Source organism: Giraffa tippelskirchi, chromosome 14, assembly GCF_054371585.1.
Source record: "Giraffa tippelskirchi isolate mGirTip1 chromosome 14, T2T-mGirTip1v1.2.pri, whole genome shotgun sequence".
Lineage (NCBI taxonomy): Eukaryota > Metazoa > Chordata > Mammalia > Artiodactyla > Giraffidae > Giraffa > Giraffa tippelskirchi.
In genome coordinates, this window is record NC_137288.1 from 55,933,187 (window position 1) to 55,960,421 (window position 27,235).

A 27,235-nucleotide genomic window follows, 5' to 3' on the forward strand; every position below is an offset into this window, starting at 1 on the left:
AATATATTTTTTTAATTCTAGAAACTTCAAAAAGCAAAATTTGCCACATTTTAGAAATTGTTTACATAGCATTTAAATTGTACACACAACTATTTATATAGTATTTGCATTATTTTATTATATAATTGTTTACATTGTAGTTGGTTTATAAATAATTTAAAAATGATTTGAAGAATTCAGGAAGATTGCATAGGTTATATGCAAATACTGAAGCAGGTTATATAAGGTACTTGAGTATCTGTAGATATTGGCATCCAGGAGAACTGGAACCAATTCCCCATGGATACAGAGTGACAACTGTGCTCTATGAACAAGTAAATAAGAAAAATGTGGGGGAAAAATGAAAAGGTGTTACAAAGAAGATAAAACAGAATGGGCTGATAGAGAGTGACATTAGGGGTGATTATTGTTCAAGCCTTCAGTTCATTTCAGTCGATCAGTCGTGTCTGACTCTTTGTGACCCCATAGACTGCAGCACGCCAGGCTTCCCTGTCTATCACCTACTCTTGGAGCTGCTCAAACTCATGTCCATCAAGTCAGTGATGCCATCCAACCATCTCATCCTCTGTCATCCCCTTCTCCTGCCTTCAATCTTTTCCAGCATCAGGGTCTTTTCAAATGAGTCAGTACTTCACATCAGGTGGTTAAAGTATTGGAGCTTCAGCTTTAGCATCATTCCTTTTAATTCAGGACTGAATTCCTTTAGGATTAACTGGTTTGATCTCCTCGCAGTCCAGGTGACTCTCATGAGTCTTCTCCAACACCACAGTTCAAAAGCATCAATCCTTCAGTGCTCAGCTTTCTTTATAGTCCAACTCTCACATCCATACATGACTACTTTGACTAGATTGACCTTTGTTGGCAAAGTAATGTCTCTGCTTTTTAATATCCTGTCTAGGTTGGTCATAACTTTTCTTCTAAAGAGCAAGTGTCTTTTAATTTCATGGCTGCCCTCACCATCTACAGTGATTTTGGAGCCCCCTCAAAATAAAGTCTCTCACTGTTTCTATGGTATCACCAACTATTTGCCATGAAATGATGGGACCGGATGACATGATCATAGCTCTTTGAATGCTGAGTTTTAAGCCAGGTTTTTCACTCTCCTCTTTCACTTTCATCAAAAGGCTCTTTAGTTCTTCTTCACTTTCTGCCATAAGGGTGGTGTCATCTGCATATATGAGGTTCCTGATATTTCTCCTGGGAATCTTGATTCCAGTTTTTGCTTCATCCAGCCTAGCATTTCACATGATGTACTCTGCATATAAGTTAAATAAGCAGGATAACAATACAGCCTTGATATATTTCTTTCCCAATTTGGAACCAGTCAGTTTTTCCATGTCTGGTTCTAACTGTTTCTTCTTGACCTGCATACAGAATGTCTCAGGAGGCAGGTAAGGTGGTCTGGTATTCCAAACCCTTGAAGAATTTTCCGAAGTTTGTTGTGATCCACATAGTCAAAGGCTTTGGTGTAGTCAATAAAGAAGAAGTAGATGTTTTTCTGGAACTCTATTGCTTTTTCAATGATCCAACAGATGTTGGCAATTTGATCTCTGGTTCCCCTGCCTTTTCTAAATCCAGCTTGAATATCTGGAAGTTTACGGTTCACATACTGTTGAAGCCTGGCTTGGAGAATTTTGAGCATTACTTTGCTAGCATGTGAGATGAGTGCAATTCTGCAGTAGAGTGAACATTCTTTGGCATTGTGTTTCTTTGGGACTGGAATGAAAAGTGACATTTTCCAGTCCTGTGGCCACTGCTGAGTTTTCCAAATTTGCTGGCATATTGAGTGCAGCACTTTCACAGCATCAGCTATTAGGATTTGAAATAGCTCATCTGGAATTCCATCACCTCCACTAGCTTTGTTCGTAGTGATGCTTTCTAAGGCCCACTTGACTTCACATTCCAGGATGTCTGGCTCTAGATAAGTGATCACACTATCGTGATTATTTGGGTTGTGCAGATCTTTTTTGTATAGTTCTTCTGTGCATTCTTGCCACCTCTTCTAAATATCTTCTGCTTCTGTTAGGTCCATACAATTTCTGTCCTTAATTGTGCCCATCTTTGCATGATATGTTCCCTTGGTATCTCTAATTTTCTTGACGGGATCTCTAGTCTTTCCCATTCTATTGTTTTCCTCTATTTCTTTTCACTGATTACTGAGGAAGGCTTTCTTATCTCTCTGTGCTATTCTTTGAAACTCTGCATTCACTGTGTATATCTTTCCTTTTCTCTTTTGCTTTTTACTTCTCTTCTTTTCTCAGCTATTTGTAAGGCTCCTTCAGACAACCATTTTGCCTTTTTACAGTTGTTTTTCTCGGGGATGGTCTTGATCCATGCCTCCTGTACAATATCATGAACCTCTGTCCATAGTTCTTCAGGCATTCTGTCTATCAGATCTAATCCCTTGAATCTATTTCTCACTTCCACTGTATAATTGTAAGGGATTTGATTTAGGTCATACCTGAATGGTCTAGTGGTTTTCCCTGCTTTCTTCAATTTAAGTCTGAATTTGGCAGTAAGGAGTTCATGATCTGAGCCACAGTCAGCTCCCAGTCTTATTTTTGCTGACTGTATAGAGCTTCTTCATCTTTGGCTGCAAAGAATATAATCAATCTGATTTTGATATTGACCATCTGGTGATGTCCATGTGTAGAGTCTTCTCTTGTGTTGTTGGAAGAGAATGTTTGCTATGACCAGTGTGATCTCCTGGCAAAACTATACTAGGCTTTGCCTGGTTTCATTCTGTACTCCAAGGCCAAATTTGCTTGTTACTCCAGGTATCTCTTGACTTCCTACTTTTGCATTGCAGTCCCCTATAATGAAAAGGACATCTTTTTGGGGTGTTAGTTCTAGAAGGTCTTGTATGTCTTCATAGATCTGTTCAGATTCATCTTCTTCAGTATTACTTGTCGTGGCATAGACTTGGATTACTGTGGTGTTGAATGGTTTGCCTTGGAAACAGAGATTATTCTGTCATTTTTGAGACTGCATCCAAGTACTGCATTTTGGACTTTTTTGTTGACTATGATGGCTACTCCATTTCTTCTAAGAGGTTCTTGCCCACAGTAGTAGATATAATGTTCATCTGGATTAAATTTGTCAATTCTAGTCCATTTTAGCTCAGTGATTCCTAAAATGCCAATGTTCACTCTTGCCATCTCCTGTTTGACCACTTTCAATTTACCTTGATTAATGGACCTAATATTCCAGGTTCCTATGCAATATTGTTCTTTACAGCATCGAAGTTCACTTCCTTCACCAGTCACATCCACAACTGGGCATTGCTTTCACCTTGGCTCCATCTCTTCATTCTTTCTGGAGTTATTTCTCCACTGTTCTCCAGTAGCATTTTGCACACCTTCCAACCTGGGGAGTTCATCTTTCACAGTGTCATATCTTTTTGCCTTTTAATACTGTTCATGGAGTTCTCAAGGCAAGGACACTGAAGTGGTTTGCCCTTGCCTTCTCCAGTGGGCCACGTTTTGTCAGAACTCTCTGTCCATCTTGGGTAGGCTTATACAGCTTGGCTCATAGTTTCGTTGAGTTAGACAAGGCTGTGGTCCATGTGATCAGTTTGATTAGTTTTCTGATTGATTAGTTTCTAGCCTTAGTAAGCAGGAAAGGACTGTCTGAAGATGTGGCATCCTTGGGTAAGACCAAAACAATGAAAGAGTCAGCCATGAAAATGTTTGAAGAATAAATTTCAAATCAAGAGAACAATTGTGCACTCGTGTTGCTAAATCAAACTTGTGTCTGCTCATCTAGCTCATAGCAAAGCCAATCTATTGATAATAGGTGGTTGTGGTGAAGGGAAGTATGTTTGTGTGCTAAGTCACTTCAGTCGTGTCTGATGCTTTGCAACCCTATAGACTGTAGCCCGCCAGGTTCCTCTGTCCATGGGATTCTTCAGGCAAGAATATTGGAGTGGGTTGCCATGCCCTCCTCCTGGGGATCTTCCTTATCCAGGGATCGAACCTGTGTCTCTTATGTCTCCTGCATTGGCAGATGGGTTCTTTACCACTAGCACCACCTGAGAAGCCCAGATTTCAATTACCTGGAGCTTATAAATCAAAAGAAGGAGCGTGAGCTCTATTCAGTACTGGTAGAGAAAGTAGTAGATGTTAAGCTAGGTTTTCCATTTTTGTAGAAGCCATTCTGTGTGTTATGTGGAGAATGGACTGCAGAGGTGGCAGTAGTGGAAGGGGACATATTAGATCTATGCAGTGTCCTGAGGGAGAGATGTTTATTATGCAGGCTAGAGTTTTGTCTGTGACAAAGAAAAGAACTGAGTGCACAGCAAAGAAACCATCAACAAAATGAAAAAGCAATTTATAAATAAGAGAAAATGTTTGCAAATCATATATCCAAAATATTTACATAGAACACATACAACTCAAAAACATGGTGGAAATGTAGACTGGTGCAGCCACTATGGGAAATAAAAACAGTAAGGAGAGTTCTCAAAAAACTAAATATAGAACTACCATATGATCCAGGAATTTCACTTCTGGGTATTTATCCAAAGAAAATGAAAACACTAACTCAAAAAGATATATACATTTCTATGTTTATTGCAGCCTTATTAACAGTAGTCAAGCTACAGAAACAATCTAAGTGTTCACTGAAGGATTAATGGATAAAGAAAATGTAATCTCTCTCTCTATATATATATAATTATATATATAGTTTATACTTGTATATATAAAGATTATATATATATATAATTTTTTTTAAAAATGAGGAAGTCCCATATTTGCAACAACATGATTGGAACTTAAGTAAGATAAGTCAGACAGAGAAAGACAAATACTGTACAATCTTACTTATATGTAGAATTTTAAAAACAACTAAACCCCCAAACTTATAGATACAGAGAACATATTGGTAGTTGTCAGAGATGGAGGGTGAGGGATGGGGAAAAAGAACAAAGGGAGTCAAAAGGTAAAAACTTCCAGTTATAAAATAGATAAATGATAGGGATACAATGTACAGTTTGATGACTGTGGTTAATAGTACTGTATTGTATATTTTGAAAGTTGCTAACGGAGCAGATCTTAAAAGCCATTATGAGAAAAAAATTTTAACTAAGTATTGTAACAGATATTGATTAACCTTGTAATGATCAATTCACAATACAAATTGCTTCCCTGGTGGATCAGATGGTAAAGAATCTGCCTGCAGTGCAGGAGACCGAGGTTTAATCCCTGTTTCAGGAAGATCCCTTGGAGAAGGGAATGGCAACCCACTCCAGTATTCTTATGGGAGAATTCTATTCTTCCTCCATGGAGAAGCCTGGTGGGCTACAGTCCATGGGGCCACAATGAGTTAGACACAACTGAGTGACTAACACAATAATATTATTGTATCATTATGTCATACAACTAAAACAAATATAATGTTGTCTGTCAATTATACCTCAATTTATTTATTTATTTATTTTGTTTTTTTTTTTAAGTTTATTTATTTTAATTGGAGGCTAATTACTTTACAACATTGTAGTGGTTTTTGCCATATACTGACATGAATCAGCCATGGGTGTACATGTATTCCCCATCCTGAACCCCCCCTCCACCTCCCTCCCCACCCCATCCCTCAGGGTCATCCCAGTGCACCAGACCTGAGCACCCTGTCTCATGCATTGAACCTGGACTGGCAATCTGTTTCATATATGATAATATACATGTTTCAATGTTATTCTCTCAAATCATCTCACCCTCGCCTTCTCCTGCAGAGTCCAAAAGACTGTTCTTTACATCTGTGTCTCTTTTGCTGTCTCGCATATAGGGTCATCGTTACCATCTTTCTAAATTCCATATATATGCATTAGTATACTGTATTGGTGTTTTTCTTTCTGACTTACTTCACTCTGTATAATAGGCTCCAGTTTCATCCACCTCATTAGAACTGATTCAAATGTATTCTTTTTAATGGCTGAGTAATATTCCATTGTGTATATGTACCACAGCTTCCTTATGCATTCATCTGCTGATGGACATCTAGGTTGCTTCCATGTCCTGGCTATTATAAACAGTGCTGCCATGAACATTGGCATACACATGTCTGTTTCAATTCTGGTTTCCTTGGTGTGTATGCCCAGCAGTGGGATTGCTGGGTCATATGGCAGTTCTATTTCCAGTTTTTTAAGGACTCTCCACTCTGTTCTCCATGGTGGCTGTACTAGTTTGCATTTCCACCAACAGTATAAGAGGGTTCCCTTTTCTCCACACCCTCTCCAGCATTTATTTTTTGTAGACATTTGGATAGCAGCCAATCTGACTGGCATGAGATGGTACCTCATTGTGGTTTTGATTTACATTTCTCCGATAATGAGTGATGTTGAGCATCTTTTCATGTGTTTGTTAGCCATCTGTATGTCTTCTTTGGAGAAATGTCTGTTTAGTTCTTTGGCCCATTTTTTGATTGGGTCATTTATTTTTCTGGTATTGAGCTGCATGAGCTGCTTGTATATTTTTGAGATTAATCCTTTGTCAGTTGCTTCGTTTGCTATTATTTTCTCCCATTCTGAAGGCTGTCTTTTCACCTTGCTTATAGTTTCCTTTGTTGTGCAAAAGCTTTTAAGTTTAATTAAGTCCCATTTGTTTATTTTTGCTTTTATTTCCATTACTCTGGGTGGCGGGTCATAGAGGATCCTGTTGTGATTTATGTCAGAGAGTGTTTTGCCTATGTTTTCCTCTAGGAGATTAATAGTTTCTGGTCTTACATTTAGATCTTTAATCCATTTTGAGTTTATTTTTGTGTATGGTGTTAGAAAGTGTTCTGGTTTGATTCTTTTACAAGTGGCTATCCAGTTTTCCCAGCACCACTTGTTAAAGGTCTTTTCTATACCTCAATTAAAAAAAAAAGAATTGGACGTATTATATTTGGTACATATGTCCTCTTCTCTACCTTCTTGTCTTTTAACTCTCTCCTCTCAATGTACAATCTATATATTTTACAAGCTTTATTTAAGTCTTAGCTTTCCTCCACCCTCTTTTCCTTTCTCATCCTGAGAATCACTTCAATATGTGAATGCCCAGTGTGGTGAGCATCTGATCTGCATAAGTTAATGTAGTAAGCATTCAACAATATTTGATTATTAATATATGCATGAATCTGGCTAACTTGCATTGTTTTCTATCTCACATGTGCTTAGGCTTAGGCTTATTTTAGTCTTGACCTTCAGTAAAATTATAATAATCCTTTCAAGGGATAAAACTATGTCCTTTTTTTTGGAGGGGAGGAGAAAGGCTAAATGTGATGTGATGAATTTTGTTGTTATTTTTGTTAATGTGGCAGAAATAGCAGAAGCAGGAATTCAGATATGCTATTGTATAAAGGATTTTTAAAAAGTAAGGTTAGCTAAATATGCTAAGGATACATTATTAATAACTTCAAAAAATGCTAACACTCATCCTGAAAGCAACACAGAGAAGTTTTCTAAATAGGCAAATCATATGAGCAAAGCATTAACTTAGAAATGTTCATCTTGTGGGAGGGTTCAGGATGTACTGATGATGGAAAACTTAGAAATAAGACAAAGCAGTAAGAGGCTGTCTCAATAATGTGTGTATAAGGTAGAATAAAAGATAGCTGATATATTTCCATGACCATCATGTGCTTATAATATGTCAAGAATGACTATAAACTTTATATATTAATACATGATTTCATATCATTCTTTAAAATAGTAAGCTAATCATTCCCTCAGTATTATTCACAGAGAATTTGAAGCTAAGGAATTTATGTTGTATCTGAAGTAATAGAAATACTATTACTGTTGTTTCAAAGATATGGGTATAGATATTGAATGTGAAGGTACAAGGTAAGCTAAAAATCTCTACAAACATTAAATCCTATAATGCTAGAAAATGGAAAATTGCCACTTATGGGTAAGAATTAAAGTTAGTGACATGGAACCAATTTTCTATTTATTTACTACATGTCTTAGATTAATTTTGTAGAGAACCAACATCTTAGTAATAGTCCCTCTATTCTCAACAAAAATAATTTTACCATATATGTTTACAAATGATCATTGTTTATAAATATCCAATGCTTCCTCCAAACATAATAATTTACTACCACCAAGAGTGAAATGATCCATGTATATTTCTTTTCTAGTTGAATGTTCATAAAGAGTTTGGATTGCAAACTTAAGTTGCAAAATTTTAGTACATATAGAATTTAGAATAGGGAATAAAAAATTATAGGCATTGCATAGAGTTTATAAGATTATTATTGTTACTTTTTCTATTGTTATTTTGCAAAATTGATTGCAAGTTTAGAAATTATAGTTTGTTCTTGTCCTTTATCCTTTTTTAATCTTTTTGTGCACATTTCAATTTGTAGCATAAATCTGGACACCTAGTATGTGCTTAATAAATATGAAACACTGTTGCTTTTGAAGAAATCTTTAATTTGTAAATATAGTATTTCTTCTTCCTCAATAAGGATCAGTTACTATTCTCAGTTTGCAAATGGAAAGATATTATCCATCTTCTTTCTCCTAAACCAGGCAGCCTCTAAGCATGGACTAACATTTTCTCAATTAAAATTATATACATTAATTACAACTCTTTTCCAGTATGTGGATAGGGTAGAGAACAGTTGTTCTTAACGTGAAAAAGGACAACCACAGAGAATGACAACAGGAAGCATCTTTCAGGCAATTTACAACTTGAGGCCAAGGCCACATCTGCTGTGACAAATAGGAAAGGGGATTGGGTAATTACCTATGAGGCTGATCCCTGTAGATAGCCACTCTCCCCCACCCTGCAAATCACTTTGTCCTTGAAAGCATTTCCTTCCTTCTCTTACCCTCACATTTTCTGACTAATTATATAGTAAATACTGTGAGGGCAGAGACAAGGTCTTCTATGTCCCACATAACTGGACTGATTGGCTCATTTAGTACTAATAAGCATAAAGATGTCATTTAGGGTCACAAAAGAGGAAAAACAGTATATTATATTGGAAACTGCCTTGTTTACAAGGGTTGGATTCTGGTTTACAGCAGCTACTGGGTGAGTATGGATTTCCCTAACTTCCCGACAGGCCAAATTCAACCTGTTCTTCAGTGTCAAATCAGTTCAACTTTCTCCATGAAGCTTTCTCTGAATATGCCAGTTTGATTTCTGAGTTTAATAGAATCCCTCATATGATTCTTTAGCCCTAAATCATATCCTAACTTTCACTGTTATTTAATTATATCTCTTGCATATGTTGTTCTTTAGTCACTAAGTTGTGTCTGACTCTTTACAACCATATGAACTGCAGCATACCAGTCTTCCCTGTCCTTCACTATCTCCTGGAGTTTGCTCAAATTCATGTCCATTGAGTCAGTGATGTTATCTAACCATCTCTTCCCCTGCTACCCCTTCTCCTTTTGCCCTCAATCTTGCCCAGCATCAGTTTCTTTTCCAATGAGTCAGCTGTTTGCTTCAGGTGGCCAAAGAATTGAAGCTTCAGCATCAGTCTTTCCAATGAATATTCAGGACTGATTTCCTTTAGGATTGACTGGTTTGATCTCCCAGCAGTCCAGGGGACTCTCAAGACTCTTCTCCGACACCACAATTTGAAAGCATCATTTCTTTGGCACTCACCTGTCTTTAAGGTCTAACTCTCACATACATACATGACTACTGGAAAAACCATAGCTTTGACTATATGGACCTTTGTTGGCAAAGTGATGTCTCTGCTTCTTAACACACTGTCTAGGTTTGTCATGGTTTTCCTTCCAAGGAGCAAGCATCTCTTAATTTCATGGCATCCACAGTTATTTTGGAGCCCAAGAAATTGAAATATGCTACCATTTCCACTTTTTCCCCATCTATTTACCATGAAGTGATGGGACTGGATGCCATGATCTTAGCTTTTTGATTGTTGAGTTCAAGCCAGCTTTTCCACTCTTCTCTTTCACCCCCATCAAGAGACTTTTTAGTTCCTCTTCATTTTCCTCCATTAGAGTGGTATCTTCTGCACATTTGAGGTTGTTGATATTTCTCCGTGAAGAAATATACCCCTTTGCACATACCTGTCTCCAAATTAAAATGAAAGGATAGGGACTGTGCATTTAAAAAAAAAAAATTATGTCCACCCTCACTCCACTTACCCTATCCTCATCCTCAATCAATGTGAGGATCTGGTACAGGATGGTAGTCAAATGAAAAATGACAATGTGAATGATTCATATAAATATGTTGGGACTTAATGCAAACAAACACTCTTCGCTTCCAAGGAATTCTTGTGAAAAACTTAGCAAATTGCTTCCCTTGAAAACTATTCTTCTCCAAGGTAGGTTTATCCTTTTACGGGTAGATAGCTGATGGTTACTTTATTCTGTGTTAAATATTTTTTCCTTTCCTATGCTTGTCCTAACCAGTAGACTCAAGATACTTTCCTGGTTGGGAATCCTTCCAGCCTGAAGCATTCTAGTTGGGATTATAATAGTGAGGCAAATGAAATATTAGATGGTAGCCTAAAAGGTACATAACAAAATTGTTGAATGTCTTTATATTCTTCACTCCATACACAGAGCAGGTCTTCTCCCTTTAGAGCCCCATTGTGTTGGGAACTACAACAAAGCATACCCTAGATCCTGTAGCAGTGAGCTGCCTCGTCCCTGCCTTGCTGGACAGGTAACAGGCATTACTCTTTCTTCTTTACATCAAGACTTAGCATAACATCTTAATTAGCAAATCCAAAATAAAAAAATTAGCTCTTCAAAAATTGTTTCTGTTGCAATGCTAAAAGATTTCAGAGAAGTTGTTGAATAAAGTAGATTTGAGAAGCCAGACAAGGCTTTGTGGCTCACAAAGGACCTGAAATAGACTTCAGTGGTTGTGTTATTGACCAGGGTTCTTGGTCTTCGTTAATCAATAGAAATTGATAAAAGGCCAGACAAAAAAATTAGGAAAAGTTTTATTGGGGTCCCTATTGCGGTAGCGGGGAGCAGAAACAAGTAACATTTTCCTTTGTTTATTCTCCAAGACAGGGGCAAGCTGTTTTCCTTATATATGATGGGGATAGGGGATGAGTCCAGGGGCAGGCCAGAGGGACAGCTTAGGTGGTTTACCCACCCCTTTGGTGGTGTTATGTGTAGAGGGCATGTGCAGTACCCTGGTTTTGTTCCTGGCTTTTGAGAAATGGTAGTTCAGGTTTTGGTCTTTTTGTATCTTGTTGTCCATAATTTGCCCCAACTGCTCATGCACACGGTTATTTTCAGTCCCTTATAGTGTCTTTGTATTTTGTTGCTTGAGAAGACATTTGTTCAGGTGCAAGCATTGCAACAAATGATGCCAGATCCCAGATCCCAGTGTGTCTCCATTGAATAAAAGATAGGAGGAGGAAGGAGGGCATTACAGAGGATTTCCCAAACAAAAATATTAATAAAATCTCCATTCAGTGTCTTCAAAAAGGTTGTAGGCTATTTCACCAACACTACCCTAAATAAATCAAAATAATGTCTATAAATATTGTTCAACCAAGAAATCGTCTCCGTTTGGTAAAAATGTTTAAATGTAAAGATGACCACACCTTTAAAAGGAATGCTGATAATGACACTAGTTATGTATGTCTCTTTGGAAAATCAGTTAAACTTCCTAGCCTTTGATTTCCTTATCTTTACAACTGAAATAATGATGCTTGTCCTGTCTCTCTTAGGGTGAAGATGAAGGTCAGATGAGATAATATATGTGAAACACTGGGAAAGAACTGGGGTAAGTGTAAGAAATTATTATCTTATTTGTCTGCTATATTAGAAGGAATTGCAGCTTGTTATCTAAAAATGTGTGTGATACTCTTGTGAGTCACTTGTTTTTCAACTCTCTTTCATGCAAGGCCAAATCTTCTGTATATAAAATCACCAAGTAGGTGTAATCAAGTTTGACAAAAGATGATTCTCTTTCCCTTTATTTCTCTTTCACTTTCCAAGATTTTGATCTAAGAAATGCTCAAAAGAAACAACTTGAAAATATCTACTTAGAGCTACTATCTCTATGTTGGAAGAAGCAAAATTTACTTATCATTGTTTCTTAAAGTCTAATACAGAAAAATAAGTTAAAATTTTTGATAAATGAATGAATGAATGAAGTTACGAACAATAAAGACTTGGAATTTATTCATTATTTAGCTTAGTAATTTGTACCCGGAATGTATTCAGGTCATTTAAGACATGACTCCTTTTCCTTGTGATTTAGATCCACTAGTTAATTGGTTTCTCTGCCTGGCTGATTGTCACTTGAGATGCCTACACTGCTTGTAATGTCCATAAACAGAGCAAATTTATTAATTTAATATGCTTCAATTGGTGGGAAATGTGTGGGACCTAGCCTGTGTGTTCAGGATTCCCTTGGGTTTGTTTGTTTGCTAGATTACCACCTCAGAGAAAGCCAGGCTGTATCTGTCTACACAAAACCCACATGACTGGACTACTTATGCTGTGTAGCCAACCAATTCATTGATTCATTGGCAAGTGTAAATTGCTTGACTGTATTTTTGGTTGTCTAATAGTTAATGAATTTGAATTGGTTGATTGATTAATGCTGTGAAGACAGATTCTTTTATATTTTTTTCATGGAAAATATGTATTTCTTTACTTGGAAAGACTAATGATTAGTTTTAACCATCTTCACAAAAAATAATCAGCCTAGACTGATATGAAATATCCTAGTGTAACAGGCAAAAGATCTATACTGTCATCTAGTACTTCTCCCTTTACCTAACGGAGATACTAGATGAGAGTGTCTAGAAACTCTTGCTCACTGGAGAAAGGAATGGCAACCCACTCCAGTATTCTTGCCTGGAGAATTCCATGGACAGAGGATTCTGGCTACAGTCCATGGGGTCACAAAGAGTTGGACACTACTGAGTGACTAACACACACACAGAAACTCTTGATCTTAGGAAATGGATTTCAACCTCACACCCCACCTCTTCTCTCCACCATGTACTCAACCTCAACTCCTACTTCCAGCTCAATATTACATAAATGTAAATGAAAAATTTAAATTGGTAGATTTCAAATATGGGCTTCATAATACTGGCCTTCCTCAAATAGAATCCTTGCTTATATAGCCTTCACACATCTAACTACTTGAGATTCATCTCTATTATAGAGTCATAATAGATTATGAGAGAGGACCTTCCTGGTGGTCTAGTGGTTAAGAATCACCTGCCAAAGCAGAGAACATGGGTTCAACCCTTGGTCTGAGATGATCCCACATGCCACGGGAAACTAAGCCTGTTGTCACAACTACTGAGCCCATGTGCCAGAAATACTGAAGCCCAGGCACCTAGAGCCGGTGTTCCCCAACAAGAGAAGTCTCTGCTATGAGAAGCCCATGTACCAAAATGAAGAATAGCCCCCAGTTGCCACAACTAGAGAAAGCTCATGTGCAGCGATGAAGACCCAGCATAGCCAAAAATAAAAATAAACAATTTCTTATAGAAAATATATTATGAGAGATTCTATTCAGAGCAATGAAGAGCACAAACAAGGCTTCCCAATGGAGTTGAAGTGTAAGCTTCATGTTAGGCTATGGGTAGAAGCTAGATTAGTAAATAACTAGACAATAAAAGGAAAGGTTTCAGACAAAGGCAGAATTATGAGCAAAGGCATGGAGAATATAAGAAATTGCAATGCTTCTATAGAAGTGGATGTTGCTCAGTTTACCTTGAGTATAAACAGGGAGATGAGGCAAATTGGATAATTAGCTAGTGCTTATGATGTGGTGGCTCTTGCATTAATTTGATAAATGATAGGTTCTAAAATTTTTCAACATTTGTTTAAGTAATGACAAATACTCCTACAATGGGGCTTTAATTTATAAGCCTGGTTTATTGATGGCTCCAGGACACAGAACTGGTGCCAGTGTGGTTGAAAGGAGGAAGAGTTTTGTGTTAAAGCATGAATACCAGTTGGAAAGCTGTCATAGCCAACTAGGTGAGAAATGTGGACTTAAACTGAAAGGCAGTGAGGTGGGTGTACAAAAAGAATTATTTCACTTGGCAAGGATACTGTCCAAGAAATAATGGACAAGAGGTCCCTCCTGCCACTGCCTACTATTTCCACAGGGCAGTGCAGTTCTCTTGTGCTAATTTAGGATTGTGGTTAGAATATATTTTACTTTATTTATTTTTAAGCTTCTTATGAAAACCTGTCATAGCTGCACACCAATTAATGAACTCCTGCAGGCTAGGCTCAGATTTTATTAGAGGCTATAGGAGATCTCTTGGCATGACAGCCAAACTGAGTTTTCTGCACTCAGAGAGGATTCCTCATCTGTGTAGTGGCCAGCATCCCTGGCAAAGCTGCTTTCCTTGCTCAGTAGCCATCCATATCACAGTAGTGTGTTCTGGGAACTATCAAAGCTAAGATCATTCCCCTGGCTTTTACCAGTCATCCAGGTGTGTTCTCAAGAGAGAAAATATGATATATACAACCAGTGTAAGCCAAAGAGCAAGTCTGAAGGGAGGTAACTTCTCTTTGAGCCGCTTCTGCTCACTTATCAGCCCTATGATTGTGCATGAATCCTAGACTCTTTCTATATATCAGCTTCTTCATCTGTAATGTGGGTAAATACTACACATATTCCATATAATGTTTAAAATTAGAGCAAGAAGCTCACACAGCTACTTTAGAGGGTTGGAAAACAAGGTTGTCTTGTGGATCCAGGGAAATAAGATGTTATACAAAAAACCTGTGCCAACTATAAAGCATTATACAAACATTCACTTATAGTATTGCTATATAAGTATTGTATGATGTTTTTGTTTTTTCGGTTCAGTTCAGTTCAGTCACTCAGTCGTGTCCAACTCTTTGCAACCCCATGAACCGCAGCATGCCAGGCCTCCCTGTCCATCACCAACTCCTGGAGTTTACCCAAACCCATGTCCATTGAGTCGGTGATGCCATCACCATCCAACCATCTCATTCTCTGTCATCCCCTTCTCCTCCTGCCCTCAATCCTTCTCAGCATCAGGGTCTTTTCCAATGAGTCAGTTCTTCATATCAGGTGGCCAAAGTATTGGAGTTTCAGCTTTAGCATAAGTCCTTCCAATGAATATTCAGGACTGATTTCCTCTAGGATTGACTGGTTTGTTCTCCTTGTAATCCAAGGGACTCTCAAGAATTTTCTCCAACATTACAGTTCAAAAGCATCAATTTTTCAGCACTCAGCTTTCTTTATAGTCCAAATCTCACATCCACACATGACTACTGGAAAAACCATAGCTTTGACTAGTCAGACCTTTGTTGGCAAAGTAATGTCTCTGCTTTTTAATAAGCTGTCTAAGTTGGTCATAGCTTTTCTTCCAAGGAGCAAATGTCTTCTAATTTCTTGGCTGCAGTCACCATCTGCAGTGATTTTGTAGCCCCCCAAAATAAAGTCTGTCATTGTTTCCATTGTTTACCCATCTATTTGCCATGAAGTGATGGGACTGGATGCCATGATAGTTTTCTGAATGTTGAGTTTTAAGCCAGATTTTTCACTCTCCTCTTTCACTTTCATCAAGATGTTCTTCAGTTCCTCTTCATTTTCTGCCATAAGGGTGGTGTCATCTGTGTGTCTGAGGTTATTGATATTTCTCCCAGCAACCTTGATTCCAGCTTGTGCTTCATCCAGCCTGGCATTTTTCATGATGTACTCTGCATATAAGTTAAATAAGCAAGGTGACAATATACAGCCTTGATGTACTCCTTTCCCAATTTGGAACCAGTCTATTGTTCCATGTCTGGTTCTAACTGTTACTTCTTTGCAAAGTTAAATTGTTATAATTATTATTTCTATTAATAATAATGTTAGTGGGACTTAGGCTTAGGACTAATAAATTTGTGAGATAAAATTTATTTTTACTCCTCCTTTTCTTTTCTTTGGTGATGCTTCTACAAGCTTTGGGGAGATTAATGCATGTACAATCTGTTGTGGAAGCTGACAGAGCTAAACATTATATATCCCTTCCCATTGGCATATTTTCAGTGTCACTTACTAGGTTTTTCTGTTCCCATTGCACTTCATCAGTGCCTACCAACCTTGAGTTCCATTCAGAGAAGTTCTCTCTCATTATTGGCAAAGTCTATTCAACCTAAAAAAGAATGCTTCCTTTCTGAATAGTCCATCTGTGAAAAGAACGGGTCTGGGATACTTCAGAGAGCCAAATATGGTGCCATCTTACCTATCTATATCTTAACAGTCACAAGAGATGAAAAAAGAGGTCCATCACTTCTGTGGAATCCTAGCCATCAGAGTGTTTTCACATGTACACGAAACATTTCCTTGCTTATCCTCAGAGCTACCATTTTCTGAGGATCCACTTTGTATTTTACATTTTTTAAAACATTTCAAGGATCACCTTTGATATTTAAACACATACACACACACACACACACACACTCAAGTGGACAGATGCGATAAATGAGGTTAAAGAAGGTTAAATCTTTTGGCCAACTTCAAAACCAATAGAAGAACAATGAATCAGCTCAAAATGAATCTGATTCAAATGCACAAACTTGTGTTTTTTTCCCATGTGGCCATGAATTTTCAGGTTCTTGTATTCTCCAGTAGATTCTAGGCAGCAGGAAGAGATGAGTTTACTTGATTGTAATTTCAGTGCCTGGCACAGGGTTGGAATTAATATTGGTTAATAATTAACATGAGCAGTATGAAACAGCAAGAGGGTATGACACTGAAAGATGAACTCTCCAGGTCAGTAGGTGCTTAGTATGCTACTGGAGAAGAGTGGAGAAGTAGATCCAGAAAGAATGAGGAGGTTGAGCCAAAGCAGAAACCACACCCAGTTGTGGATGTGTGTAGTGGTGAAAGTAAATTTCGATGCTATAAAGAACAGTATTACATAGGAACCTGGAATATTAGGTCTGTAAATCAAGGTAATTGAGGATGTGGTCAAACAGGAGATGGCAAGAGTGAACATCAACATTTTAGGAATCAGTGAACTAAAATGAACAGGAATGGTGAATTTAATTCAGATGACCATTATATCTACTACTATGGGCAAGAATCCCTTAGAAGACATGGCGTAGCCCTCATAGTCAACAAAAAAGTCCAAAATGCAGTACTTGGGTGCAATCTCAATAACAACAGAATGATCTTGGTTCATTTCCAAGGCAAACCATTCAATATTACAGTAATCCAAGTCTATGCCCCTACCATTAATGCCAAATAAGCTGAAGTTGATCAGTTCTATGAAGACCTTCTAGAATGACCACCAGAAAAAAAAAAAAAAGATGTCCCTTTCATCATAGGGACTTGTAATGCAAAAGTAGGAAGTCAAGAGATACGTGGAGTTAACAGGCAAGTTTGGCCTTGGAGGACAAATGAGTCAGGGCAAAGGTTAATAGAATTTGTCAACAGAACACACTGGTCATAGCAAACACCCCCTTCCAACAACACAGGAGATGACTGTACACATGGACATCACCAGATGGTCAATACCGAAATCAGATTGATTATGTTGTTTGCAGTCGAAGATCAAGAAGCTCTATATAGTCAGCAAAAACAAGGCATGTGACTCAGACTGTGACTCAGATCATGTGCTCCTTATTGCAAAATTCAGACTTAAAGTGAATAAAGTAGGAATATCACTAGGCCATTCAGGTATTATCTAAGTCAAATCCCTGACAATTATACAGTGCAAGTGACAAATAGATTCAAGGAATTAGATCTGATAGACAGAGTGCCTTAAGAACTATGGATGGAGGTTCATAACATTGTTCAGGAGGTGATGACCAAAATCATCCCCAAGAAAAGAAATGCAACAAGGCAAAATGGTTGTCTGAGGAGGCTTTACTAATAGTGGAGAAAAGAAGAGGAGCCAAAGGTAAAGGAGAAAGGGAAAGATATACCCAACTGAATGCAGAGTTCCAGAGAATAGCAAGGAGAGATAAGAAAGTCTTCTTTAGTGAACAATGCAAAGAAATAGAGTAAAACAATAAAATTGGAAAGACTAGAGATTGCTTCAAGAAAATGGGAGACACCAAGGGAACATTTCTTGCAAAGATGGGCACAATAAAGGACAGACAAAGCAAGGACCTAACAGAAGCAGAAGTGATTAATAAGAGGCAAGAATACACAGAACTAATAAAAAAAGGTTTTAATGAACTGGATAATCATAATGGTGTGGTCACTCACATACAGCCAAACATCCTGGAGTGTGAAGTGGGCCTTAGGCAGCATTACTACAAACAAAGCTAATGGAGGTGATGGAATTCCAGCGGATATATTGCAAATACTAAAAGATGATGCTATTAAAGTCAGTATGACATACTCAATATGCAGTAAAGTTGGAAAACTCAGCAGTGGCCACAGGACTGAAAAGGGCAGTTTTCATTTCAATCCCAAAGAAAGACAATGCCAAAGAATGTCCAAACTACAGTACAATTGTACTCATTTCACATGCCAGCAATATTATGCTCAAAATCCTTCAAGCTAGGCTTCAACAGTTTATGAATTGAAAACTTCCAAATGTGCATGCTGGATTTAGAAAAGGCAGAGGAAACCAGAGATCAAATTGCCAACATCCATAGGATCATAGAAAAAGTAAGAGAATTCCAGAAAACATCTACTTTTCTTCATTGCCTATGCTAAAACCTTCGACTGTGTGCGTCACAACAAACTGGAAAATTCTTCAAGAGATGGAAATACCGAACCACCTTACCTGTCTCCTGAGAAACCTGTTTGCAGGTCAAGAAACAACAGTTATAATCAGACATGGAACAATGGACTAGTCCAAATGGGAAAGGAAGAGGTCCAGACTATATATTGTCACCCTGCTTATTTAACATATATGCAGAGTATATCATGCAAAATGCCAGGCTGGTTGAATCACAATCTGGAATCAAGATTGCTGGGAGAGAGAGCAACAACCTCAGATATGCAGATGATACCATCTTAATGGCAGAAAGTGAAGAGAAACTAAAGAACCTCTTGATAAGGTTGAAAAAGAAGGGTGAAAAAACTGGCTTAAAACTCAACATTCAAAAAACTGAGATCATGGCATTAGTCCCATCACTTCATGGCAAACAGATGGGGGAAAAATGGAAGAAGTGGTAGATTTTATTTTCTTTGGCTCCAAAATCACTGTGGATGGTAACTGTAGCCGTGAATTTAAAAGACATTTGCTCCTTGGAAGAAAAGTTATGACCAATCTAGACAGGATATTAAAAAGCAGAGACATCACTTTGCTGACAATGTTCTGTATAGTCAAAGCTAGGGTTTTTCCAGTAGTCATGTAAGAATGTGAGAGTTGGACTATAAAGAAGGCTGAGTGCCAAAAAATTGATACTTTCAAACTGTGGTACTGGGAAGAGTCTTGGGAGTCCCTTGGAGAGCAAGAAGATCAAACCAGTCAATCCTAAAGAAAATCAACCCTGTGTATTCAGTGGAAGGACTGATGCTGGAACTGAAGCTCCAATACTTTGGCCACCTGATGCAAAGAGCTTACTCACTGGAAAAGACCCTGATATTGGGAAAGATTGAGGGCAGAAGGAGAAGAGGGTGATAGAGAATGAGATGTTTGGATGGTATCACCGCTTCAATGAACATGAGTTTGGGTGAACTCCGGGAGATAGTGAAGGACAGGGAATCCTAGCATGCTGCAGTCCACAGAGTCGCAAAGCATCAGACATGACTTAGTGACTTAACAACAACAATAATTAGCATGCTTTGCCGTTTCAGATGTATTTATCATTTTATCATCCTTTCTACACTCCTTGAGGGCAATATTTTGCATTATATTCCCCTCGGCAGTCAGACAATCCTCCAGTGTATTAAAGATGTGTTGTTTATTTCTCCTCACCTTAACTGTCACCTCACAAGTAACAGGCAAAATCATGAGTCCCGTGACTGCATGTAGAAATGGTTATTTTTCCAGAGATTAAATGCCCAGCCCCAGTCAGCCAATAAATGTCTTCCAATAGATGGTTTCATATCACACTATTCTGAAAAAAGAATAAAGTGAGTGTCCAACGAATGTTGTTCCTTGCATACAAAGAATGGTCCCTCATACTGAGGGCTTCCTTTTAATTTGTTCTAAATAATTTCCTTCACACATCAAAGAAGGGATCCTATTCTTTTATGTTTCTATGTTTTATGTTTCAGCTAAACTGAAAGCCAGTTTAGCCACACACGTGAGGAAAGAGGAAGTCTGGAGTTTCTGGATGGTTTTTACATTTTTTTCCTGATATATTTTATTCCAAAATAGTTGTTTTTCCAAGAATCTGTCATAGTATCTTGGTAGTCCCCTCTGGCTGCCCACATTTTAACATTACCCCAGCCGGAAACATTAGCCCAGATCAACTGTGTATGCAATTAAAGTGTTTGCTTAGAGAGCGTTCCATCAAAAGTACAAAATAACAACCAAGTATCCTTTTGTCAGTCTGTGTTGCCAGTAAAACTCTTCTTGATATTTTCCCAAATTTGTCTCATATTCACTCACCTTGTTTCCACTTTTTGGCTCCTTGTTCCCTACCTTCCTGAAGTATTGAGAACGGTAATCTCCCTGTCAAGTTAGTTCCTCACTCTTTTTCCAAACATTCTTTATTTCACTTATTTATTGTCCCAGAGCTTACAATAATCCAGAGATTCACTGAATTCCAATTTAGTATTTTCTTTGTCACTAAACTCATCTCTTTATCACTGTTTAAGCCTTAGCAGTATGCATTGGTGCCAGAAAATATAACACTTATTTCACAGCTGAGGTACAAATAGGATAGTCCCTTAAATGTCTAGCTCTTTATCCAGGAGCTATAAAGGAGAAAAAAAAATTCTCCCTAACTTAATGTCAGCCTCCTAGCTCCAGCTCTGCTGTCTACAATTACAATAACAACCATCATTGGTACAATTTAAGCCTCATTGAAGATTTACTAAATGTACACAATGTTGTGATAATACTTCAATTCTCTTTGTGTAAATTTTCGAATATTAAGTCATTTGGAGTAAAATATGTGGTTTTACATTTGTCAACACTGACATTAAGGAACGCTCCCTCACTGGAAATTTCTCAAGTACATGGAAAATAGAAGTTAGATCATACAAACTCCAAGATGAGTCTGTTAAAAACAAAAATCAGACCCCAGTACAGCAGACATGATAGCCTATGGGTCCCTCCTGGGTGCCTTGGACTTTGTGCTCTGAGGCAGCTCAGTCAACCCAGTGTTGGAAGCACAGGAAGAACCTCTCTGCCACCAGTGCCCAACAGGAAGACACCTTCCTATTTGTGTCTGACAGTGACAGACGCTGGGGTGATGTGAGGTTTGGTCCAGAGCTAGACTGCTGCATTCTCATAACAAAAACATATTTCTCTCCTGGGTCAGATTCTCCCACCTAGGCTTTTGATCAAGAAGCATCTTCAAACAGTTGCTAAGCATCTTACATATAAAACATGAATAAGATGTTGAATATTATAAGGATGTGGAGGAAATAATTTAAAAACTTGAAAGCTGTGAAGAAAGTGAAAAACAAGCAATTGTTTTTATTTTTATATATCTTCTGGATATAAAGCCAGTTGATTAGTTTAGAAATGTAGGATTGATTTAAAATACTTATAAAATTCTCAATTTTGGTAGAGTGAATTACACAAAGGCTCCCCAGATAGCTTTAGGAAACTGAAGTTATTTTTAAAAGGTAATGGAGAATATTGAATCTTAGATATAAAAAAGACTAAATATTCTTTGGGTGACATTTATAATTTTATATTTTATTTCTAAGCTTTTATGTCTCCATAAACAACATTCTGTTGGGTCCTACATAAGGCAATTTAACTAGACATAAAACAATTTCAGCAAGAAGTCTTCCTTTGTACTCATTATCTAGTTAGCTTTGATATTTCAGGAGTGGTTTGGGAAATCTGGTACTGATTCATACAGCAAATAATTGAAGAATAAAGAAAGAATTCTTGACCTACAGTATTGGGTCCTGCTCCCAACTGCATAACCTCTTAACAATTGTGATTTAAGGAAAACACTTCAAGCTCTCTGAGTGGTAGTTTTTCATCTGAGAATGAGAATATCAGTATATTTCTTATCCAAGGTGGATAAGCAATCCAAGATTGCTATGAGATTCAAGATAATTTGGAAGAACTTCCTAGTAAATAATATATTATTTCATTATTCATATTCAAGTACCTCCACTAAAATGCTGCTTCTTTGTTCATGCTGTCCACATTAATCAGTGAAAATATATTCTGTTGAATTCAACAAGTTTTGAGCACCTTGGTCTGTCAGTGTTTATTCACATGTATTCATTCTAGGTCTAAGTTTTGGAGACAGCTTTTAATCACAGCTCCCAAAGCCCAAGGGCTATAACACTAGCAGAGTTCCAGCAGAGCAGATGATAATTTGATCATTGTATTAAACATGCAATATCATGGTATTTGCAAATAAGGACAGTTTCATATATTCTTTTCCAGTATTCACATCTTTTATTGATTTTTCTTTCCTTATCACACTGGCTAGAACTGTCAGAAAAAATGTTGAATAAAAATATTAATAGAAAAAATCCGTATCTCCTAATATCTTACTACTTATTTTTCACCATGTTTTTGAAGAATGCAGAACAAAACACCTGTGACTTGGGTTTTCTGAAGTCTCTCCTTGATTAAATATTTGTTGTGCTTTATGGCAGGCATCACAGAAAACTAATCAAACTAATCACATGGACCACAGCCTTGTCTAACTCAATGAAACTATGAGCCATCCTGTGTAGGGCCACCCAAGATGGACAGGTCATGGTGGAGAATTCTGACAAAACGTGGTCCACTGGAGAAGGGAATGGCAAACCACTTCAGTATTCTTGCCTTGAGAACCCCATGAACAGCATGAAAAGGCAAAAAGATAGGACACTGAAAGATGAATTCCCCAGGAATTCACCAGGTCAGTAGCTGACCAATATGCTACTGGGGAAGAGTGGAGAAATAACTCCAGAAAGGATGAAGAGACAGAACCAAAGTGAAAACAACGTCCAATTGTGGATGTGACTGATGATGGAAGTAAAGTCCGATGCTATAAAAAACAGTATTGCATAAGAACCTGAAATGTTATGTCCATGAATCAAAGTAAATTGGAAGTGGTCAAACAGGAGATGGCAAGAGTGAACAGCAATATTTTAGCAATCAATGAACCAAAATGGACTGGAATGGGCAAATTTAATTCAGATGACCATTATACCTACCACTGTGGGCAAGAATCCCTTAGAAGAAATGGAGTAGCCCTCATAGTCAATAAAAGAGTCTGAAATGCAGTACTTGGGTGCAATCTCAAAAATGCCAGAATGCTCTTGGTTTGTTTTCAAGGTAAACCATTCAATATCACAGTAATCCAAGTCTATGCCCCAACCACTAATGCCAAAGAAGTTGAAGCTGAACAGTTCTATGATGACCTAGAAGACCTCTTAGAACTAACACCAAAAAAAAAAAAAATGTCCTTTCATCTTAGGGGACTGAAATGCAAAAGTAGGAAGTCAACTGGAAGTCGAGAAACACCTGGAATAACAGGCAAGTTTGACCTTGGAGTACAAAATGAGCAGGACAAAGGCTAACTGACTTTTGCCAAGAGAACACACTGGTCATAGCAAACACCCTCTTCTGACACCACAAGAGAAGATTCTACACATGGACATCACCAGATGGTCAATATCGAAATCAGATTGATTATATTCTTTGCAGCCAAAGATGAAGAAGCTCTATACAGTCAGCAAAAATAAGACTGGGAGCTGACTGTAGCTCAGATCATGAACTCCTTATTGCCAAATTCAGACTTAAATTGAAGAAAGTAGGGAAAACCACTAGATCATTCAGGTATGACCTACATCAAATCCCTTACAATTATACAGTGGAAGTGAGAAATAGATTCAAGGGATTAGATCTGATAGACAGGGTGCCTGAAGAACTATGGATGGAGGTTTGTGACATTGTACAGGATGCCAAGATCAAAACCATCCCCAAGAAAAAGAAATGCAGAAAGGCAATATGGTTGTCTGTAGAGGCCTTGCAAATAGCTGAGAAAAGAAGGGTAGTTTTCACAGGACTAGAACAAAACATTTCAAAATTCGTATGGAAACACAAAAGACCCAAACAGCCATAGAAATCTTGAGAAAGAAGAATGGAGCTGGAGGAATCAAACTTCCTGACTTCAGATTATACTACAAAGCTACGGTCATCAAAGCAGTATGGTACTGTCACAAAAACAGACATATAGACCAATGAAACAAGGGAGAAATCAAGAAATAAACCCACACATCTATGGGCACCTTATCTTTGACAAAGGAGGCAAGAATATACAATGGAGATAAGACAGTTTCTTCAATAAGTTGTGCTGTGAAAACTGGACAACTACACATAAAAGAATGAAACTGGGGCTGGGGCTAAGATGGCAGAGGAATAGGATGGAGAGACCACTCTCTCTCCCACAAATTCACCGAAAGAACATCTGAACGCTGAGCAAACTTCACAAAACAACTTCTGAACGCTGGCAGAGGACATCAGACATCCAGAAAAACAGCCCATTGTCTTTGAAAGGAGGTAGGACAAAATATAAAAGATAAAAAGAGAGACGAAAGAGTTAGGGATGGAGCCCCTTCCTGGGGAGGAAGTCGTAAAAGAGGAGAAGTTTCCAAAACCAGGAAACCCTCTCACCGGCGGGTTTGGGGGAAGTTTTCGAATCTCAGAGGGCAACATAACTGGGAGGAAAAATAAATAAATAAAACCCACAGATTACATGCCTAAAGGCAACTCCCAGCAAAGTACCCCAGACACTCGCATCCGCCACCAGCAAGTGGGGGCTGAATGGAGAAAAGTGGGCAGAACTGCTTAGGGTAAGGCCCGGGCTCGAATGCCCTGAGGACAATCTGAGGGAGCTAACGTGAGATAGCAACCTAAACTGTGGGATAGCCAGAGAGAGAGAACTATCCCACGAAAAGCCCAAATCTAAGGCACTACCGGCCCGCTCACAGAAGAAAGGACTGAGAAATACCAGAAAGGAGCTAGCCAGCTGTGGACTGCTCCATCCCTCCGCCGGACGCAGTGGGCAGGTGGGGTCAGCCAGAGCTGGAAAGGGGCAAACTCAGCCCCAGAGAGCACAGACTTCTTGAGATTCCAGATGCTTGACATCCACTGGGAGGGTCGCAGACAGAGGCCAGCTCCCCAGAACTGACACAAGGCACACCAGAGCCGGGCGCGCCCAGAAACCGAGACTGGGACCAGGGAGGTGACAAGTCACACCACCCCAACAGGGAAGAGTGTGCTCACCAAACACCTGGCTGCCTGAGCTGCTCCGACCAGGGATCGGCACAAACTGAGTCTGCGCCTTTGTGGCGTACCAGAGAACCTGAACCTGAGTGGCTTAGACCTGGGAAGTGCAGGCATCTCAGGGTCCGCTCCCCGGCAGAGTAACCTGAAGCCTGAGCAGGGAAGACTGGGAAAGCACACACGCCGTGAGCGAGGGCAAACCCAGTGCGGCTGAGACACTGCGAGTTCTCCACACACTCGCCAGTGATATTGGTTTGCAGTGTTCCTCCCCCCCAACAGAACGACTGAACAAGTGAACCTAGAGACCACCTCCGCCCCTGGGTGTCAGGGCAGAAACCAGACACTGAAGAGACCTGCAAACAGAAGCTAAATAAACAGAGGGAACCGCTTTGGAAGTGACAGGTCAACAGATTAAAATCCCTGTAGTTAACACCGACTACATTGAAAGGGGCCTATAAATCATGAAAGGTATAAGCAGGAACAAGGATCTGTCTGAAACTGAACTGACCCCACACTGCTCACAACAGCTCCAGAGAAAGTCCTGGATATATTTTTACTATTATCGTTTTTTTTTAAATTTTTTTTCTTTTTACTTTAAGTCCTCTATTACACCTTTAATTTTCATTTTCATAACCCACTATTATCTTGCAAGAAAAAGAGACCCTATTTTTAAACCAAACTGCATACATATATCTTATACTTTTTGTGATTTTTTAAAATAGTGTATTTAAGAGTCTAACCTCTACTCTAGATTTTTAATCTTTGTTTTATATATTTGATATCAATTTTGTACATTTAAGAACCCAATCTTTAGTACCCATTTTTACTCAGGAGTGTGATTACTGGCTTGATTACTTTCTCCCCCTACTGACTCTCTTTCTTCTCCCCCCAGGGCACCTCTATCTCCCCCCCTCCTCCTTCTCTTCTCAACCCAATTCTGTGAATCTCTGTGGGTGTTCTGGGCACTGGAGAATACTTAGGGAACAGAGTACTGCCCAGATCTCTCTCTCTCCTCTTGACTCCCCCCCTTTCTACTCATGCTCACTTCTATCTCCTTCCTCCCTCCTCTCTATGTAACTCCGTGAACCTCTCTGAGGGTTCCAGACTGTGGAGAGCACATAGGGAAGTGCTTACAGGCTAGATTGCTCTCTCCACGTTTGAGTCCCCCTCTTCTCCTCCTGGTCACCTCTATCTCCCTCCTCCCTCTTCACCTCTGGATGTAACTCGGTGAACCTCTCTGGGTATCCCTCACTGTGGAGAATCTTTTCACCATTAACCTAGAAGTTTTATTATCAGTGCTGTATGGATGGAGAAGACTTGAGGCTACTGCAAGAATAAGACTGAGAACCAGAGGCAGGAGGCTTAAGCCCAAAACCTGAGAACACCAGAGAACTCCTGACTCCAGGAAACATTAATTAATAAGAGATCATCCAAAAGCCCCCATACATACACTGAAACCAAGCTCCACCCAAGAGCCAATAAGTTCCAGAGCAAGATATACCATGCAAATTCTCCAGCAATGCAGGAACATAGCCCTGAGCATCAATATACAGGCTGCCCAGAGTCACACCAAACCCATAGACATCTCAAAACTCACTACTGGACACCCCATTGCACTCCAGAGAGTAGAAATCCACCTCCATCCACCAGAACACCGACACAAGCTTCCACAACCAGGAAACCTTGACAAGCCACCCGTCCAACCCCACCCACAGCGAGGAACCTCAAAAATAAAGAGGAACTTCAAAGTACCAGAATACAGAAAGGCCACCCCAAACACAGCAATCTAAACAAGATGAAAAGGCAGAGAAATACTCAGCAAGTAAAGGAAAATGAGAAATGCCCACCAAACCAAACAAAAGAGGAGGAGATAGGGAATCTACCTGAAAAAGAATTTAGAATAATGATAATAAAAATGATCCAAAATCTTGAAAACAAAATAGAGTTACAGATAAATAGCCTGGAGACAAGGATTGAG

General features: G+C 38.7%; 1 protein-coding gene across 2 annotated transcripts in view; it reads left to right on the forward strand.

Moving 5' to 3' along the window:
• The window catches only part of SETBP1 (SET binding protein 1), an 890,090-nt gene that overhangs the window by 300,805 nt on the left and 562,050 nt on the right, over positions 1-27,235 (forward strand). For both annotated transcript variants that reach the window (XM_081561785.1, XM_081561784.1), the window contains one exon: positions 11,662-11,717. The gene's annotated coding sequence lies outside the window, so the exon portion shown is untranslated. The remainder of the gene's footprint in view (positions 1-11,661; positions 11,718-27,235) is intronic.